This window comes from Melospiza georgiana, chromosome 19 (genome assembly GCF_028018845.1).
Source record: "Melospiza georgiana isolate bMelGeo1 chromosome 19, bMelGeo1.pri, whole genome shotgun sequence".
Lineage (NCBI taxonomy): Eukaryota > Metazoa > Chordata > Aves > Passeriformes > Passerellidae > Melospiza > Melospiza georgiana.
This window is the reverse complement of record NC_080448.1, coordinates 2,616,006-2,631,284: the sequence shown is the minus strand read 5'-3', so window position 1 is coordinate 2,631,284 and position 15,279 is coordinate 2,616,006. Positions and strand designations below refer to the sequence as shown.

The following is a 15,279-nucleotide window of genomic DNA, read 5'->3' as shown; positions in this document are numbered from 1 at the left end:
GTGACCTCAAAGGTCTTTTCCAGTCTCATTTATTCCGTGATCTCCTGCCCTGCTCCTTGGCCGGCAGACCCCTCCTCCCCTCAGCCACGCCCGCTCCATCAGGGGGCTGGGCTGTGCTCCTGCCCTCCTCTCACCCGCTCTGCCCGCAGCGTGCGGGCTCCTTCTGTCCCTGATGCCGCAGTACTCACTCAGGGGGTGCTGCTGGATCCAGTGCTGGCCCTGGATGCCAGCGGGGGCTAAGGGGGCACCTCAGTGTTAGGAAAGGCACAGCAGAGGGCCCTGCAAGCAGAAAGCCCCTCAGTTACACTGGGAAGTGCCTGCGGCAAGCGGGGCTGATGCAGGGCAGGGCCCCTTGGGGGCTCCTGTTCAGCCCAGGGAGGACAGCCACCCCCCAGAGCTCTGTCATCACAGAGTGGCACAGGGGTCTCGGGGCTGTGATACCCAACTGCCCCTTGCCTTTGAGCCTCAGGCACTCCCCAGGGCTGCTCCCGCATCCCACTGCAGGCTCTGGCCAGGAGCAGACCACAGCCCTTCATCTCTCACCTGAGCCAGCTCACACCCAGCTGCTCCAGCATCCTGAGGCTGTCACTGAAGATCTGGCTGGCCTTGGTGCCCTTTCTGGAGCACAGTGTTTGAAGAGCCAAGCCTTATCCCCATGCATCTTGCATTGATCCTCAACCTCTTCCACCTGACCGAGGCTCAGAACCCCTTGGGTCAGCAGGTAGTCCAGCATCCCACAGATCACTGGGTTGCTCACATGCTCCACAAACTCTTTCTGCACATTCTGGAGCTGCTCCTCTTCAGGATGTCACCATCTGCCCCACACCATAGCTCCAGCTGCCCCACCACCTAGCTCCCTCCAGGTGCTGCCTCCTCCCTATCACCTCTCTACCTGCTCCACCGGCCCTATTGCCAACCCAGGGTGCTGCTCCCTTCTTCATTTTCCAGCCCAGAGGCTTTTCCTGCCATCACTCACCTCCCCCTTTTCCCACACAGTTTTCCCGGGGAAATTGCCCAAAGCAATGCATTTGCAAAGATTCAACATCTGCACGACAAGGAGGCAGAGGTGCTTTTGCACCTCCCAGAGGCAGGCCCGGGACAGCCCCACTCACAGCTGGCACCAGGCAGGGATGGTTGTTCTCTGTCGAGGACCAACATCCCTTTGTCTACATCCCCAAACCCTCCAGATCCGTCTGAGGCTCATCTTTTCCAGAGGCTGCAGAGACACCGCCTCCGGCAGCAGCTCCCGGTGCTGGGAGCTGGGAGCGCTGGAACAGTGCCCAGAGAGCCCGTGGGGTCTCCCTCTCTGGAGACATTCCAAAGGCACCCAGACGCGTTCCTGTCACCGCTCTGGGTGACTCTGCGTGGGCAGCGGGGTCGGGCTGGGTGATCTCCACAGGGCCCTTCCCGTTTCAGCTACTCTGTGATGCTGCCCGCGGGTCCTGGAAGGTAAAACCCGTGCTGTGAGGAAGCCTGAGATTGCTCCCTGACCGCAGGCAGGCTGGGGGTGTGAACGGCACAAGTAACGACACAGATCGGGAAACGCAGGGATGAGGCGAGGGGCAGAGGCCACCCAGCCCCGGGGGAGGCACAGCCAGGCAGAGAAGCAGCAGCTGCCCGAGGCTGAGTGGGGCCATAGAGCGGGGAGGCCTCACGATCTCCTGACTATTCGGGGGCTTCCACAGAACGCGAGGCCTAGCCCGGAGGCAGCGACCCCGCGCCGCCCTGCCCCGGCCGAGGCACCGATGCTGTTCCTGGGCGCTGCAGGCACCGAGGGGCTGAGGGCTCCGCCAGGCGCCGGGAGCCCGCGGGGGCTGAGGGGGACCCGGGCAGCGGGCGGTCACGTGACGGACCGGCCCAGCCACCCCCGTTCCCGCCGCCCGCCCACCCCGTCTGAGGAGCGGCGCCGCGCGGCCGCCGATTGGCTGCGACGGGACGCGCTGTGATTTCTCATTGGCCGTCGGGCGGCGGGCACCGCCCCCTCTCGTGTCACGGGATAGGCCTGGCGGGAGTGTGGGTGGGCGTGGCCTGGCGGCTGGTGGCGCTGGGCGGGGACGCGTTCTCTCTGCTGATTGGTCGATGGCGCCGGCGGTGCCTGGCGCTGATTGGTCGGGCTGCGCGGGCCGGCGGGGGGGGCCGGGCGGGAGCTGCACGCGGCAGAGGCGGGAGCGGCGCGGCCGGAGCCGGGCGGGACCCGCCGGGACAGGTGAGGCCGGGGCTGCCCGGGACTCTCCGCCCCCGCTCCCCTCCCGCCGCCCTGGCGCCCAGCGCCGCTCCTCGGGCCGCCGCCCGCCGCGGCCCCGCTCCTTCTCCCCGCCGCCCGGTGAGCGCGGCCTCCCCGGGGCCTGTCCGTGAGGGGCGGCACCGCCCGGTGGCAGCAGCGCTGAGGCGGCGGCGGCGGCCCTGCGGGCCGGGCTGCACCGAGCTTCCGTGGTGCCGCCGGCGGGCGGAGGCGGGGTCACAGACAGACCGAGGACCGGGCCGCGGAGCTCCCGCTGGGGCCGGCCCTGCCCGCTCCGGCCCTGCCGCGGGGCCTGAGCCCTTCCCGGGCCGGGGCTGCGGGCGCGGCTCGCCCGCCTCTCCCGTCCCCCCGCGCTGGGGCCGTGCAGAGCCCGCCTGGCAGTGCCTGCGGGTGGGAGATTGTTGTGCCGCAGAGATCCGGAGTAGCGGCTCGGAGCCGGTTCTGTTTCGCGTGCGGTGGGGTTTGCTCGGTGCCCCCCTGGAGGCCACGCACGGCCGTGTTCGGAGCAGGTGCCTCCCCTCCGTGCTGGTTCTGTGCTGGTGTGGAACTGTGGCTGGCTGAAGTTTGGTGTGGAGATGGTGATGCAGGTTTGACATTTATTTAGAACCTCCTCAGCTAACTGTATTGTAAACATTGCTTTCCCTAAAACAGCTAATGTGATGCCTTTGGGATTTCCTGTGAATTAACTGGTGGAATGAGCTCAAAATAATCCATTGTAAAATGAGGGTCCTAGGACATTATTGGGCATGTTATGTTAACTGTCTCTAAAGATCCTGATGGTGATTTTGGTAATGACTTGAGGGAAGCTGACAGGTAAAAGCTGAGAAACTGCATGAGCAACTCAGAGTTCTGAGTAAAAAGGGGGAAATGAGAATCTGACACTTTGGCCTGGTTAGTTTGGCACTGGACTTTGGGGAGACCACATATGTTTTACCAGAGAAAGCAAAGAAGTAGACTCTTCAGGAAGAGTCTGAAATGGGAGCAGAGAAGCAAGGGAGGGAGAAGTGGGATCTGTCCTGGGAAGCAGGAATTTTTGCCTGGGTTCATGAATGTATTGAACACAGGGAGCTAGGCTGGAGGGGGTCTTTGGTACCTCATGAGGAGGAGGAGAGGGAGTGTTAACTCAGATCCCACAAAAAAGCTGGTGCAAAAGCTGCTGTGCTCAGCTTTGGTGGCTGTGTGTAGTTCAAAGCTGGGCAGAGTTTGGACATGTATGAGGTGGGGATAAAGGTGAAAAAAGCTGCTGTGTGGTGCTGAGAGAGCTCCCTCTGCATTCTCCAGCAAGAACTTGAGAGAAGATCTGGCCAGTCTGCATCTGCTTGTGCAGAACAGAGGCTGGAGACTGGGAATTCAGTCTGGCTGGTCAGGGTATGTACATGGAATCCAAAATCTTTAGGTGATTGAGATGCAAGCCTGAGCACAAACTTCCCTAAGTCATGATGACTTTGTATTTGCTGCCAGCTTTTACATGGAGGCTCCATGTTTTTCTTTATTTTAATAAAAGCAGCTGGGCTCACAGTCCCAGGAGTTTGGGGGCTGCTCTGCTTGGGGGTCTTGAGGTGGCTGTGGTGTCCTTAAGGGGGTTTGCTGGAAGATGGACATCTAAGTAAACTGGGAAATAAATGTAAACGTTTCACTTACACATTTCTAGGAACATCTGAGTTCCCCTTTTCTTTGCTGCATTCTCAGGAATCTGTTTATCTGGCTGTGACTGCTATTTAATTTTTTTGAGAGAGCCTTGACTGGGACAATTTCCTCAGAGGAACTCAAACTGCTGTGTGTTTTGTGGCAGGGTCCATCCCATCTGTCTCAACAACGGTGTCATTTACCTGTCAGATTTGGTTGTAACAAGCTAAAAGGAAAAGAAACCAAACCCAAAACCCAAATCAAGGGAAGCTTTAGGGACAGATCTTGCCACAGAGACTTTGGAGAATGCTGCTGTGCTGGCTTTTTATTGTGATCTCAATCTGCCAAATATGCACTGGCCTGCTTTTGTTTTTTGTTTACATGGGGCTTCTCAAAGTGTCCCTTGTGGCAGTGCTGGGGAGCACAGGGCTGATGGAGCAGCCTTTCCTCAGCCTGGTGCCCGTGTCTCGCTGGGCTCTGCTCACCTGGAGGAGGTGCCAGGCCTGGGGGACTCCAGTCTGCCCTGTTGGTGAGGATTGCTCTAGGAATTGGGCCCTCTCCTCCAAGAGATGTTGTTTTAGTCTGTGCTGTTTGAGACAGAGCCATTTCCATCCCTCTTTGCTGTCTCCAGTTTGTTTCAAAGGCTGCTGTCAGTGGAGGGAGAGGGTTGTTCTCAGCAATACTTTGGTAGGTGAGGAAAAAGGAGGGTAGAGAGAACTGAGATTGTTTTGTGGTGTGTGTGGTTGCACTGAGTGTGTGCAGTGGTGTTGGAAATGACTGAGCATTGTTTCACAGGAAAATCCAGCAGTGTCATCTAACCCAGGTTATTTTTATGAGAGAGAAATGTGAACAGGAGGAAAGAAATCAGTGTTGCATACTTGCACATCATACTCAACTTTCCAGGACATGCTCCCACAAGGATTTAATAATTATCAAAGAGTTATGAAAGCTGATACCATTCCCTTCCAAAGCAGCTCCAGCCAGCCAGTTTCCCGTGTGTTTTTGGATTTCTAGTGGTCTCTTACTGTGAGACTTGTCGCTCTTTGCAGAACTAGATCAGGGCCCTTTTTAGATAATGATGAATGGAGATGGGAGCTATTTAAAAAATTACTTTGCTCTTAGCAAATTAGCATAGCACTTTAATCCCTGCTCATAATCACTGCCTGTTCTTCAGGAGGATGCTGGGGCTGTGATGGAGCAGGGAGGAATTTTGTCTGCTCACTTGGAGCACGCTCTGGGTCGGTGTAATCGCTTCCCTCCTGTTCCTCCCTGACATTCCTGCAGTTCCACACACTCCCAACAGCCCCAAAGGGCAGGATTTCCCTCCGGAGAGATCAGCTGATTAGCTTATAAATAGCAAATGCCTGCTCAGGCCTACTTTCCAGGGTGGTTTGGTGCCTGTTCTGTCCAAAGCAGTGAGTACAACTGCATCTGCACGCTGTGGCCCAGAGCGGAATCCAAGGAAAGGGGGATGGTGAATTCCCACATGGAAGGAGCTGCCCTGGTGCAAGGTGCTTTGGCTTTGCAGCCAGAGCCTCAAGGGGGACTGACAGGAGGCTCTGGCAGCAGCAGTGCTGCTGGATGTGCTGGCACAGCTCTAGAAACCGGCTGTTTTCTGGGAGTGTGAGCTGAAATGGATCTGAGACATGGTCAGTGGCTGAATCGTGTTTGAAATGAGCCTGTGCTCCTGCCAGGGTGCCTGTGCTGCTACTGGGGCACCCTTGTATCAAAGTGTGAGCTCTTGGAGTCCTCTCTGAGCTGCACACATTCCCCCTTACCTATTTCCTTCCAACTTTCTTCTCTTTCTCTCTAGTTTAGTCGGTGCTGGGCTGCTGAGACATTCTGACACACGTGCTGAGGTTTGATGTGCAGCCTCTGGTCCCTCTGACATACCTAGTTTGCCTCTTCCCAGTGGGGTGGGCATGGTTTTCACGGGGTGTGTTTGCAGTGTCCTTGTGCAGTGGTCTGTGTGTGTGGGTCTGGGAGCAGCCTGAGGTGACTTTCCACACAGAGGTGACTTCAGTGGGACAGAGCACCAGCAGTACTAATCCGACAGTTCCCGCTTTTAACAGCAGTGAGGCCTTTGTTGTTACTTATTACTTTGTATTGCTGTTCTTTAGCTGGGAGATGCCCTCAAATTTCTTCTTCAAGAGGGAGAAGCCTGCCCCAGGGCCTATCCCAAGAGAGGAGAGTTATGTGTCAGTATATTCTGTTTCAACATGTATCAAGTTTCTGGCCTCAGAGCTTTCCTTTTATGTTGTGAGCTTTTTAGGCGCTTTATTCCCTTTAGTCTCTGGTGGAGAGCATTCCTGATCTCCCTTCCCTCGTGGATCCTGTTGCTTCACTTCTAGGTGGAGTGTTTGCTCAGCAGCTGTGAGATAGAGCTGATCCCAGGCCCTGCACACCCAGGATGGTCGGCTGACCCGGCCATGCAGGACAGAGTTCTGCTTTTGCCAACGTTATTTCCTGGGGGACAGAAACACTGTGCTGTCTCTGGCAGGGGTGTGGGTCTGATCCTGCCACAGAGACAGGCACAGCACTGACAGGAGGGATGGCAGTTGGGATTATGGATTTCCTAAGCCTTGGGAATGGGGTTTGCTGGAAATAAGATAGGTGGGAATGTTCTGATAAAAAAGGACAGGCGACATGTTGGGTACCTCTGTCTGAGATGGAGCAAGAGCCAAATCTGGCGACTCTTGCTGAGGCTGCTGACCACTGCCAGCTCCTCCCTGCTTCAGAGGAGCCTGTGCCTGCAGCAGGGACAGAGGTAGACATGGCTCACAACTTATCTGCTCGGGGGCAAAGTCTTGTAGCTGAACTTAAGCCCAGAATTGCAGTGGGGTATTCTCTGGAGCTCAGCTTTCTGCCATTTCATGCTGTCAGAACAGCACTGGCCAGGAAGTGGAGTCCTTGTTCCTTTTCCAACTTGACCGGTTCTTCACTGCAAAATGGAATTGTGGAATTGTTCTCAGAACGTGCTTGGGCATGGCACTGCCTGTGAGTGACAGCTTTATGGTAAGGACCTTCAGAGCATTTCTGTTCTACAGTCAGTTCAATTGCTTGGGCTCTGCCAGCCTTTGCCTGCTGGTCCCTGCTGAAGCTGGGGATCGCTCCAAGCCAGCGAGGGTTGCAGTTTGCATTGTTCCTTCTGGAAACTTCGGAGGGTTTTGTTGGTTTGTTTTATTCTAGAAACTTGTTGAAGAAGATAGCTTCCCCCGAGTGGATGAGTGCCTTGTGGCAATCCAGCATGAATCTATTCAGTTGTCTCTGTTGTTTCAACTGTGCTGCCTGGATTTGCAATAATTTTTTTTTTTCAATCTTTCAAAGGACTCAGCAGAAGTCTCCTTATAGCAGGAGCATGACTGGCACACAGCACTCAGGGACAGCAGTGTGAGCCAGGTGGGATCTGTTTCACTGTTCTAATGGGAACGAGAGCAGTGCTGTCCTGTTTAGTGTCTCATTTATGGGCACCTACACCCAGTTTGGAGAAGGTCTCACTGAGGGTGCCCTGGGAGAGCATGGCAGGCTGCCAGCCTGGAGCCTGGCTCATGCCCGTGCTTCCTGCAGCTCAGCTTGGCTGCCAGCACCACCTGGCAGCTTCACTGCAGGTGCCTCGTGACCTGGGGTGCTCAGGAGGATGTGAGGAGCCCTGAAGTTGTTGCTTCTCACCCCAGTCAGCATCGTTTGGGCTTGTATTCACTTCTGCTTTCCAGCCAGACAGCACCCCCTTCCTGCCTCCCCCAGGTCAGGCCTGCAGCTGTGCCCATGCCAGAGGCACTTCTGCCTTCCTTCCCAAAAGGCAGACTGAACTTCCCAAAGGCTAAAATGTTCTGTTCCTGCTGAAAACTTTGGAGCAAGCCCATGGCATCTGGACACAGGCCAAAAAGCCTGTGCTGCCCTGGAGTTCAGGCTTGGGGCAGTAGAAATGAGTCTCTTCAGGCACAGGGCCCAGGGACACTGAGGCTGGATGTGGGATGGAGCAGCCTGTATGTGCCAGGACAGTGTGTGTGCTGGGATGGGGGAAGGACAGCTGTGGAGTATTTGGAGGTTTGGTGGGAAGAAACACAGCGAAGTGGGAGTTGGTGAGCTCCTCTGGAAACACTAGAGACTTGTTTTTCAGGCTGCTTTATGTGCCACTGAGGATGCTGTGTCTGTGGTACATTCCCAGTGACCTGGGGTATTAAACTTCCCTCTGACTGTGCTGAAGTACAGTTCATGGTTTGTGTCCTCTTGTCAACTTTCCTGTGCCCTTGGGTAGGTCTGTGCCCTTTTCAGCCATACATTCCCTCTCCAGTGCTGCTTCAGGGTTTCTTACAGCCCGAGACCCTACGTCCCCTCTATGTGGGATTTGTTTCCTTTGATGCTATAGTTCAGTGCTGCTTTATTTTTTAAAAGCTGTGGCCCTTGTGACTTGGGGAAGTGCTGCTGGCTTCTGGTGTGATGTCTGTCTGTCTGTGCTCCAGGACAGCCATTTCCTCCAATCCCAATGGACCGTGGCGTGGCTGCAGAGGGATTAACTCTGGCTCTTCTTTCTGGGGTATCAGCTTTTCCTTCTGTGTGTTTGGATCCTTTGTGCTCCTAAACAATGTGCCTGGTTCTTCTCAGTCCTCTGCAAGTATCTGTCTCACCTGCACTGGGCTCTTCATCACCTGGAGGGAAGATCTGCTGCTCCTGGAAAGTGCCAGTGCTTAATATTTTGTTATCAGGAAGTCTTGGCTTGTGCTTTTCATATCCACCCCTTCACCAGAAGGGGTAGCTTCTCTAAGAAGAGAAGGTTCCTTGTGTCTACACCCTTCTCTAACAAACAGGTGATGTCTTGAGGCCGTGGAAGTGTGTGCAAACCCAGCCAGGGGCAGCGGGTGCAGTGAGAGGGAGTCTGGGCAATGAGAATTCTCATCTTGCTTGTAGCAAGGAAACATCTCCTCTAGACCTGGTTTCCACTGAGTGCCAGGGGCTCTGCCTGTTGCCCCTTTCCCTTCTGCAGAAAGAGGGAATAACACCATGTGCAGGAGCAGGGATGAGTTGAGGTCAGCAGTGGCTCTTCCCAAAGAAGCTGTAACCTAGCTGAGCTGATTGGTGAGCAGCTGATTGGGAATTTTGGTACTGATGCCAGCTCTGACACTGCCAGCCTTGGTTGATGCTACAGCTCACAGGGTACAGTGCCTTTATAAAGTAATTTTGTTACTATGTTGAGGGAGCTTTATCATACCCAGGATAACCATTTCCTTCCTCTTTGCACTCCAGCTCCCTCACTGCTGCCCTGCTCAGGGCCTTGCTGCCTCTCAACTCAGGTGAAATTGCATTGGCCTCTGAATGTTTGTTATTGCTGTGCCCTGAGCATTCGTGTTTGGAAATAGCTGCCTGTGGGAAGAGAAAGTCCCTTGATTTCCAAGGAGAACTGCTGGTTTGTGCTGTGAAGTCCCTGTTTGCTAGGGGATGTTGAACCTGTGGTGCATCCTAAAGGGCACATAATGACAAGAATAGAGGATCTTTTCTTTAGAACTGCTGTGGTGAAGGAAGGGGCTGTGGGAGACTCCCAGGCACTGGAGGGGGGTGCAGAAATCCCCGAGGGTGAGTCCCAGGCATTCCCTGCATCTTTGCTGGATTGCACCATCCCTCAGGGCCGAGGCAGTGGTCCCTTCAGCAGAGCTGTTGCTGCAGCAGCTTTGCTTTGTGACAGCTCCACTTCTGCTCCTCCTGCCCCTGGGATCCTTGGAGTGGTTGTCCACCGTGCCCGCTGAGAACAACGGGGGGTGTTTGGGGCAGCGTCTTTCAAAGGGGTGACCTGGGCACAGTTCATCTCTGCCATAAACCTTCCGCGGGGATGCTGGCTGTTTCTGTGTGATGTGGTGATACTGGGGATTATCGCCCTGGAAGAGCAGATCCTTTGTCTCCCACAGCTGATTGGGAGCACAAAGAACTGTGTTGGAGAGGAGCTTTGCTGCTTGCTGGAGGTGAGGAATGAGTCTTGGTGCAGGAAGGGATAATTAGTAGAGCTGCCTCAGGCTGAGATTTGATGGATGTAGGGAGGAGCAGGGGCTGCACAGAAACCTCTGCAGGACTTTGAGACAATACACGATTAGAAGAACTGAATGAATGGGCCTGAAGAATTGGTCATGTCCTTTCTGGTGCCTCTGGCTGACTCATACCCCTGAGTGTTCCTCGGGGAGCCAGTGGCTCCCAGCATCCAAGGTACTGTGCTTGTTGCAGGGCAGCCTGGAGCCATATTGCAGCCAGAGGGAATGCCACGGTACCGGCAGGCAGCCAGCACAGGCTGGAGGCAGATCCATGGGAAGTGGATGCCAGGGCTGGATGTGCCAGTGAGAGACTCATATCCCTCCCTGCTGTCCTTTGCACTTCCTTGGGCTGCCTCGAGGTTATATCTTCCTTACCCTGTTCTTTGCTCTTTCCCCTTTCTGGAATTGCAGAGTTAATCTGTCAGGGCTCTCCAGGGAGTGCCACTCTTCCCAGCATGCCAGTGAGCAGATGGATCCCTCTCTGCTGTCTCATGTCTGCATTTCCAAACCAAAGTGGGTAGCTAAGCACCTTTGGATCTGGCTAAGATGATCCTAGACAGAGCCGGTTTTGTTCAGCAAGGAGATCAAATTGAGATTATTTTTTAATGTGAAGCTCTTGAATGCAGAGGTTCTGTGCAGATTTAGGTCATTAGGAAACTCTGCAGAAAGCTTTTGTTGCCATTGCTAAATGAGGCAAAAGAGGAAGTAAAAGTGGTTCTGTGCTGTGAAGTGGATTAATAGTTTTGTTTTATAATAAACTACAGACTTATGGACAAGTGAATCCCCCACCTCCCTTTCTCTTTGTTCCACTGTGTTGTTCCTTCTTCAATAGGTGTTTTTACTAGAGGAATTCCCAGAAGCATGAGAGGAACTGTTCTTCCTGTGAGCTTGTCTTTTATTGAAATACAAGAGGAAGTTCCTTAGACTTCTGTGAAAAGGTTCAATAGGCCTCATGGCAGAGGAAGTCACATTTTCAGCATGTTTTACTAATGACAAAGCACTCAAAACCGAAGCTGGAATGAGCAGCCAGTTCCTCCTTGGAATTCCCTGGGGAGCAGCAGCCCAGTGGGTAGGATCCCACTGCCCCTGTGCTGCCACTCCTGTTCCTCCCTACAGCAAAGGCTTCATACTGGAGCAATAGGAGCTGGGATGTTTCACTGAGTGCTGCAGCCCCAGCTTTCCATTCTGCCTGTTCTCCAGAAGCTGTGGAGCTGGAGCCCAAACACAGCGCTGGGGAAAGCCTGGATTCAGCTGGAATTGCTGATAGAGCTGCCACTGGTGTTGGTGGTGATTGTGGGGTTCCATCAGTGCATGTCAGTGATGCACTGTCAGGAGGAAGGGAACTGTGTTTGGGCAAAGATGATGAAAATCCCAGTGCTTCCTGAGATTTGTCTTTGGGTTAGATAAAGTCTGATGCATTGCAGTCTTGTCCTAAACCTTGTAGAGGTAGGAATTTGATCCTTAATGAGTTTTATTATAGTCAATTATGAAGGGGAAGAAATCTGAGGCTCTGTTCTCCCTCTGTGAGTTGCAGCAGATGAGACTAAATCCTCTGGTCCTCTCAGTACTGAGCTCAGCATGTGGCCACCTTCATCCCTCATGCTGCTGGAAGTAAGGAAGGGACAGCGTGTGTGAATTTGAGCAGCTCTTGCTGCTAGATAAGCTGGGCACTTGCTATATATATCAAATTGCCTTCTCTTCCCCTGTATCAATTGGCTGGGGATTTCCCTTTCTGTGAGTGCCTGTGCAGCAGCCGGCGTGGCCAGGGCTGTTTTTAGAAGCAGTTAAGCTCGTGCTTAGAGAGAGCACGAGATGGGAGCACTTAAGCTCAGCTGAACTTGCTGACCTGCCTACATCCTTTGAGGTGAGGTTATTAATGAAAGCAGGTCAGTGTGCAAGGCACTACCTCCATGGGATTTTCCATTGCTGAAGTGCAAACCAGTTTTGAAAGGCTCCAGATACTTGGAAATTGAAGACCAAAGGCTCTGATTTAACCTTCTTAAACTTTGGGGGCTTGGGGTGGGAAAGGGGAGTTGTTAAACACCAGGTGAGGTTTTGCTTGGTTTTGGGAGGGATGCCACCTCCAGAAAAGCTTCATGAAGGCCAAGTTTCCGAGTTTGAGCTCATTGCCTGGTTGTGAAGAGCAGCTGTGGCAACACAAAACCCTGAGAGGGTTCCTTGGGAAGGAGGATGTTCAGGCTGTAGACATAACAAACCATCAGGAGACAGTGCCTGCAAACTCAGGGTTTCCATGGGAGCAAACAGCTCTGACCATGCTCAGGTTGGACATGCAATTGAAAGTGAGCTCTTAGCTTATTAATAACTCTCAAGGGTTTTCATCTCTTCTTGTGGTCTTCTGTAGCTTGATGGTAGAAGCCCTGAGCAGATGTTCATTGCTCTGTTTGAGAGGTTCTTCCTGTGATGGCACAATTATTGCAAGTTTTGGGGAGGAACTGGCTTTCCCCCAGGAGTGGGGAGTGGTGTTCAGCAGAGCTGTGTGTTCCCAGCCACGTTTCAAGGGTCAAGTGCTGCAGGGCCTGGCACAGGATCCTCCTTGTCCCTTGTGAGGAGGCTGCTGGGGAAACTGGGCTTGGTCCGGGTGAGTCAAGAGAATAAATCCTGATGCTTCCTTGTCCTCTCAGACCTGCTGATGGTTTCGGTCACAGCTTTTTCACATATGTGTTTATGTGGGTTACTAAAAGACGCTTCATTTAATTGCTATGGAAGAAAACTACCCTTGGAGAACACAGGCTTTCCTAGAAATTTTGCCTGTGGTGAATGGTGGCACTGGAGCTCTGGCCTGGGGTCTGCCTCCAGCCAGCAACATGAGCTTCAAGAGCTGAGGAGCCTCAGCCGGACCTGAGTGTGGCTGTCACAGGATTGTGAATCACAGCAGTGTTATTGTGATCACCTGCAGTAAAAGCAGGATTTTCTGCTTTCAGACACTGTTTCTATTGACTGTCCCAGGGGAGATTCCAGATCCTTGCAGGCAGGCACCACTTTGAATGCCAGAGGTGTCCTGACTGCCCTTTACCTGGTTCCCCCCATCCATCCTGTCCTCTGGCTGCAGGAACCTGCCTCAGAAACCTTAGGACTCCTAAAGTAATGCCACACAGGTGTGTTTATGCACATGTATAAAATAATAATAGTTACATTTGTTGTAATAATAACAGGGCTGACATTGTGTTGCTGCAGTTTCGTTGAAATTATTTTAAAGTACCCACATGTTGATTGCCAGGATGTTAGACATGGGTGCTTGGAAAAGCCCTGAGCTGTAGTGGGGTAGGGAGGGAAAGTGGCACGCTTCAGGACTTTGTCTTTGGATTTCAGAGCCTTTTGGTGTGTTTGGCCACATATCTCAGGTTTTTTCTGCAGTCACAAAGATTGCCTTTCAGAAAAAACTGTGGCTGTCAGAGACTCCCCAGGCTGATGGTAGTTAAAGGTGAATTGTCCGTGTGCATAATGAGAACCGAGTGTTTGCATAAAGACCAGTTTAGACTGCACTTCTCTGGCCTGGCGACTTGGGATGTGACCTCGGCAGTGCAGGCACCGTTTCCTTGAAGCTGTTGCCTCTTCCTTGCTGAGGCTGAGCTGCAGTCGGTGCCCGGTGTGGAGGGAGGGCCAGGCTAGCGTGAGGGGGAGCCCGGCCTGCACATCCCTGCATGTGAGCCTGCACGTCCCTCCCTGCCGAGCTGCAGGACGCCGGGAGCAGGGGGAGCCAGTGCAGGGAGGGCCAGGGCAGCATGAGGGGGCCCCGGCCTGCACGTCCCTCCCTCCCTGCCGAGCCGCAGGACGCCGGGAGCAGGGGGAGCCAGTGCACGGTGTGCAGGGAGGGCCAGGGCAGCGTGAGGGGGCCCCGGCCTGCCCATCCCTGCGTGTGAGCCTGCACATCCCTCCCTGCCGAGCCGCAGGACGCCGGGAGCAGGGGGAGCCAGAGCACGGTGTGCAGGGAGGGCCAGGGCAGCGTGAGGGGAAACCCGGCCTGCCCATCCCTCCCTCCCTGCCGAGCCGCAGGACGCCGGGAGCAGGGGCAGCCTGGATGGCAGCTGCGATGGGTCCGGCTGCACTGCTTTGGGTAGGGACCAGGCAATTGTTTGCACTTGAATAAAGCCTTGAAATGTCCCAACTGCTTTTTTAAAGAAAAGCAAACAAAGCTGGAGAACAACAGGCTGGAATTACAGGGAACTTTGAAAATGTTTGCCAAAGCTGTGCTTCCTGTCTCTGTCAGTCCCTTGGTTATGGAGTTCAGCTGGGGGCCTTGGCTTTTAATTCCTTCTCTGGCAGCCACGCCTGTAGGGTGGGCATGGCACGGGGGCAGCAGCGCTCTCTCGGCCCGCGGCTCCTCCAGTGCCCCCGTGGAAAAGGCCGGGGGCTCTGTCCCTGTGTGCGGTGCCTGGGGCCGGCTGGGATGGGAAGGGAAGGGAAGGGAAGGGAAGGGAAGGGAAGGGAAGGGAAGGGAAGGGAAGGGAAGGGAAGGGAAGGGAAGGGAAGGGAAGGGAAGGGAAGGGAAGGGAAGGGAAGGGAAGGGAAGGGAAGGGATCCGTGCGGGGATGGCCGCGCCTCCGCCAGGCTCTGCTCCTTCCGAGCCCGACGCGGAGCTGGCAGGGGACCGTGCCCGGTGTGCTGCTGCCACCTGGTGCCACCGGCTGCCCCAGCCCCGGGAGGAGAGGGGAGATGAGCTGCGAAACTCCTGCTCCTGCCTCTGCTTCCTTCACCGTCATTGCGTTCCCCTTGAAACTCCGATCTCACTGTCATTAATGCAAACAGCAGAGTCAGCTGGCAAGCAGGCTGCTGAAATTAATTATGCTTAAAACCATTGCAGAGATGGATAGCAGTGCTCGTTTGCTGGCAGAGTGCTGGGCTCTGTTCTCTTCCCTCATTATCCCATACACCTTGATGGCATCTGGGTGACCCTGCTGGACCCTGCAGCTGGGGTCTGTCAGAATCTGCCTGGGCACCCCCATCTCACAGACTCACATAATGCAAGGTTTGAAAAGGACCTTAAAGATAATTTTGTTCCATCTTGCACATGGTATAAACTGTTTTCTGGCTCATGTGTGTATCCATCTCTCCTGAATCCTGGCTGAGCAAGATGTGGCAGAGGAAAAGATGGGGCAGACAAAATGCTGCTGGGAACATGGTCCTGGAGCTTGGATGCACCATAAGGATCGCCCCCTCCCCGGTTCCTTCACTCTTCTGCAAAACAAGTTGTCATTACCCTGCTTTGACAGTGTCCCCCGGCTAAGCTGTCCCCTGAGCCTGACACAGAGTTGGCTGGCAGGTCTTGGCTCCAGGTGTATCCCTGGCCCAGCCTATCGAATTCAGCATTTTTTAAATTTTAGTGGTGTTTTCCTCCTCCAAGATCTAGACTTGTTTGCCTGTTTCCCCCTCCAG

General features: G+C 54.2%; 1 protein-coding gene across 2 annotated transcripts in view; it reads left to right on the top strand.

The window, feature by feature from the left end:
• Positions 1-2,162: 2,162 nt before the first annotated feature.
• The window catches only part of MTMR4 (myotubularin related protein 4), a 56,836-nt gene continuing 43,719 nt past the window's right edge, over positions 2,163-15,279 (top strand). The window contains exon 1 of one of the 2 annotated variants that reach the window (XM_058037633.1): positions 2,163-2,206. The gene's annotated coding sequence lies outside the window, so the exon portion shown is untranslated. Of the gene's footprint in view, positions 2,207-2,811; positions 2,830-15,279 lie in introns of those variants that run through there. The other variant, XM_058037635.1, reaches the window with a different exon arrangement.